Raw genomic sequence first — 5,222 nt, forward strand, 5'->3', positions numbered from 1 at the left:
AGTCAAATCCCGTTCTGAGATTAGAGGTTTTCAAAGAACTCAATGCTTATTTATTTGTTGATATCTGTTCAGAAATTTGATAGTGACATTAAATTAATAAAGAATTAATATGACTTGAGAAAGTTTATTAATTAATTGAGGGAAATCTACCATCACATGCAAATAATTATAAAATACTGTAAGGGTATTTTTGGTTTTGAATCGGATTGAATAGATAATTAGATAATCCAGATTAAATGAAATCTAAACCCTAGTGCATTCATTAATTAATTTTTCTCCCAAAGAATTCAGTTTTCTATTTATTTTTCTTTTTATTTATCCAATTAATTAATTAATTCAACTTAGGCTAATTAAAATTGTCTTGGTATTGTGATCTAGTTATCGTGAGATCGACACTCTTTTTATCACTATATGCATATTTGACTAGGGTGCACTTGCCCAAATTAATTGTGCATAAATCACACATCATGTATGCCATTTTAGTTTATTTGTGCTCAATATTTAGGAAAATATGTGGCAAGGTGTTGAATCCTCTAGACTTCGACAAGCTCCAATGTCGAGTCATTCTCACACAATGCCATATGGAAATGCTTTTTCCACCTGGATTCTTTATAGTCATGGTTCATTTGGTTGTGCATGATGAGGAGTTAATTTTTTTAAATCTTAATAAATTAGATCCATATTTTTTATCTTATATTAATGTTTAATTTGAATAATTATGCACATTATGTACTATTGCCAGGATGATTTGAAGAAATTGACATTTACCGAGTAATTGAAGATGTTAAAGAGTCAATCGGATGGCCAACGTTATTACTCAAAATCTACTGCAATTGGGTCAACTATTCAATGGAGTCCAACCAAAGAAGGCCCAAGCATTTTAATTCCAAAGAAGGCCTAAGCATTTTAAATTCCAAGGAAGGCCCAAGCATTTTAAATTCCAAGGCAGGCCCAAATCCAACATAAAGAAGACCCAAAACCCAACTTGTAAAAATCTATTTTTTTTTTTGAGTGTTTCCTTATGTGTGTATTTTAGCTAAAATCCATTTAACTTTAGGTGTTGAGTGCCCATTAATTTTCAAATGGAGATGAGTAGCTAAATCCAATCTTGGGTTAAGGCAAGGACAGTGTCCAACGCCAATGATTCCCAAAAAAAGCTGTGCTTTAAATGAGTGATATTAATTTAAATTTCAATATGAGTGTGAATTAATTATTGAGAAATCACTAGGTTTGGATTGGAGCGTAAGCCTAACTTAGAGCTTTCATGCCACGCATGAGAGTTACTAGAACTGGAAACGGTATCATACCCAAACCCGGATGATTAATTTAGTTGTTTTGTGTATTAATTACAATTGGATTTATGGTAGTTGCTTAAATTAGAATCCTGCATATCATGTATGGTGATTGCTTAAACTAGAACTATCATCATCTCTAATTGCATTTAATAACAAACCCTCATATCTGAAATTAAATTAATGTTGCTAATCTTTTCTGCTAAAAATTGGGGATCAACGAGTTGGTGCTGAAATTATCTTAACTCAAGTGCTATCCAATTTCATATTATCACATTTAGCGTTTATTTCAACTTATGCCTTGCTTTATTTCCTAGTATCTGTTATCTAAGAATCCATAAAAAAATCTTGTTGCCAATTCGTCCAAATGTGTGTGTGCGTGTGTGACATTCTTTTTCTTTTGCTATAAATAAATCTCTTAGTAGACGACCTGGACTCATCTAGAAAATACAAATTTAAATTTAGACTACAACTGTACTCGTACACTGATGAGTATAAACCTCTCACCAAAATAAAGAAAAATATATAAAAGTTTTATTGTGTTTTAATTGTAAGGTGAGAGTGCAGCAAAATTTTGGAGCCGTTGCCAGGGAGATTGAGGCAAAAAAAGAAAAAAAAAAAGAATAAGCATCTCCTGATAAATTCGGTAACTCTATTTTATTTTACTTTATTTTTGTTTGTGCATGGTGTATGACACTTAGGTCAGGTACAATTGTAGAATATCAAAATCTGCTATATAGTCCTATTGACTCTTTATCTACCACTAAACTATCACTGACACAATCACTCATGTCTCAACACAACAAGAACATGCCACCTGTACTTGGGAGTGATCATGGTGATCAAGATTCTTTTGAACTTGATACATGTAGGCCTCTCAGGGAATATGATATGCACTTCGGAACTCTGACAGCAACTGATGCGAACCCGCGATGGAATGAAGCCAAAGGAACCCACAAAAGATTGAAACGAACCCCAGAAAAGCTAAAATCGGATATAAGGCAAATAATTCTCGACCCGTTGATTCACGAACCAAGAACCTAGATTATGTTAAAAACTAGACCCGTTGATATGCGAAAACAAGAACCAAGAATGGTGTTGTTGAACGCCACAAAGACTGCCCAGATCTTTGATAAGTTTAGAATTTGAACGCCACAAAGAAATCACTCATTTGATAAGTTCGAAACTATGTTCATTGAAGAACAATATAGAAAAGAGAAATATCTCAAATTCAATTCATAATCTTCTCTCCCTTTTTCACAATGGTAAAGCCTTTAAATAGGCCAAAATAATTAAATCCTAATTCTACTTGAAAACTAATAAAAGTCCAAATCCTAAATATAATGGGTTTTAGTTAGCCCACTCCAAATAGAAGTAGGAATAACAATAGTAACCCAATCCAACTACAAGTTGGATTAATAAAACTAAGCTAATCCAAATCCAACTATAAGTTGGAATAATAAAACTAACTCAATCCTAAACTATATAGGAAATAAGTAAATATCTTGTTAAATAAGAATCTTAGTCAAAAAGGAATTAGTATTCATCCAATTCCAACACGGTTGATTGGATTGACTGATTTGATTGCATCATTGTTAGTTGGCCCTCCATGATTCTCATCAGAATATCTCCACCCTCCTAGGCAAACTACACCATCTTGCATAGTGCTTTCGGTTAATCATCATAGATTCAATCTTAAACCTGGTATTATCCAACTGTTGCCCACTTTTCATGGGATGGACTCTGAAAATCCTTACACTCACATGAAAGAGTTTGAGGAAGTTTGTAAAACTTGTATGGAACAAACTATCAATGAGGATGTGGTTAGATTAAAGCTCTTTCCATTCTCATTAAAAGATACGGCAAAGATGTGGTTAAACACACTTGCGCCTCGATCTATTGGAACGTGGAGAGAAATGCAAACCACGTTCTTGAAAAAATACTTTCCAGCAAATAGAACCGCAAATCTCCAAATGCAAATGATGAATTTTTCCTGCAAACCTAATGAAAACTTTACTCAAGCATGGGAACGATTCAAGGACCTTCTCAATGCTTGTCCACATCACGCTTTCAACCAGTAGAGAGTGGTTAGTTTCTTCCATGATGCTTTGTCTCCAAATCTTAAGATGATAGTGTCAACCATGTGCAATGGGGAATTCTTCGACAAATCACCTTATGAGGCATTTCATTTCTTTGACACTTTAGCAGAAAATACTAAAAATTTGGAAGTTCAGCCACTAACAACCAATGATTCAAGAGACTATCCACAGCCTAAGGGTAACATCAGCTAAATGAGAGTGATGATTTGAATGCCAGGTTAGCTGCATTAACCCGGAAGATTGAAACTTTAGAGATAAGGAAAGCCCAGACTGTTAATAAAATTGAGGTTAGGTGTGCTGTGTGTGAGACTTCAAACCACAAGACAGAGGATTGTCCGACATTACCTGCTTTTAAGGAGGTATTGTATGGTCAAACTGGAAACGCACACTCACACAACAATGAAGGAATGCAATATTCAAACTAGAATCAAGGGGGAAATTTTCATTCCGGGGGTCACCATACGAACTTCAATTCTTATCATCCCAACCTCCACCATCATCCTAACTTCTCATGGAGAAATGATTCTATAGCCCAGCTGCCATTCCCTTCACAACCTCCACAATTTCAGGCTAATCAGGGGTCTACAACTAACACACACCAACCTCCTTATAGGAGATCCTTAGAAAACACCCTCAATCAATTCATTCAAGGCCAAATGGGAACAAATGCACAAGTGGCCAAATTCTAAGAAAAAACCAATAGAGCCATGGAAGACATTAGAAGCCAATTGACCAAGTTGACCCAAACATTGAGTGTAAGAGAACTTGTACGATTTCATTTCCAACCCAATCCAAATCCCGTTGGTCAAACCCATCAGGTAGAAGCCTCATCTAGTGAAAATAAAAGTCATGAGCAAGTGCAAGCAGTAACTGTCCTAAGGAGTGGAAAAATAGTTCAGAAACCTAAAGACCTTAGAATGTTATACCCTACTATGCAAGAAGAAGAGATAGTCGATCACGGTGATTCAGTTATCAAAACAACCTTAGAGGAAGAACAAGTACCAAGCAAAAAGGAGGATAAAGGCAAAAATATTTTAGAGGGAACTCAACTCAAACCCAAACCTCATTTTCCTCAAAGATTGATCAGTACAAAGAAGGAACAACAAAATACAGACATATATGAAGTGTTCAAGCAAGTGAGAATCAACATTCCACTGTTGGATGCAATCAAACAAACACCTTCATATGCAAAATTTTTGAAAGATCTATGCACTGTCAAAAGAAAAATAAATGTGCATGAAAAGACATTCCTGATCGAACAAGTCAGCGCCATTCTCTAATTGAAAACTCCTCCCAAATACAAAGACCCAGGCTGTCCAACCATTACATGCATCATAGGAAGTCAAAAGGTTGATCGGGCACTCTTGGATTTAGGAGCTAGTGTCAATTTATTGCCATACAGTGTGTATCAACAGTTGGGATTTAGGAGCTAGTGTTAATTTGTTGTCATCTGTTGGTGGAAATTGAGCATAGAGCATATTGGGCAATTCAAAAGATTAACAAGAGTCTAACTGAAGTAGGCCTCTCTAGGAAGCTCCAATTGAATGAGCTCGAGGAAATTTGAAATGAGGCATTTGAAAATGTACGATTAGCCAAGGTTCGCATGAAAGAGTTGCATGATCGGCACATCATTTGAAAAAGCTTTCAGGTAGGGCAACATATACTCTTATACGATTCTCGATTGCATCTATTCCCAGGAAAATTGAAGTCTCGATGGGTCGGCCCCTTTGTAATCAAGTCCATCTCAGAATATGGGGCCTCTGAGATAGAAAATTTAGAGTCAGGACAATGTCTTATAGTCAATGGTCATAGGTTGAAACCATACCAGGGT

The 5,222-nt window shown here is 35.6% G+C and overlaps 1 non-coding gene across 1 annotated transcript; it reads right to left on the minus strand.

Moving 5' to 3' along the window:
* Positions 1 to 3,256: 3,256 nt before the first annotated feature.
* LOC127793626 (small nucleolar RNA R71) lies at positions 3,257 to 3,363 on the minus strand. Its single transcript, XR_008021466.1, has one exon. It is a non-coding gene; the product is annotated as a small nucleolar RNA R71 (small nucleolar RNA).
* Positions 3,364 to 5,222: the final 1,859 nt, after the last annotated feature.

This window comes from Diospyros lotus, chromosome 1 (assembly GCF_014633365.1).
Source record: "Diospyros lotus cultivar Yz01 chromosome 1, ASM1463336v1, whole genome shotgun sequence".
Taxonomy (NCBI): domain Eukaryota; kingdom Viridiplantae; phylum Streptophyta; class Magnoliopsida; order Ericales; family Ebenaceae; genus Diospyros; species Diospyros lotus.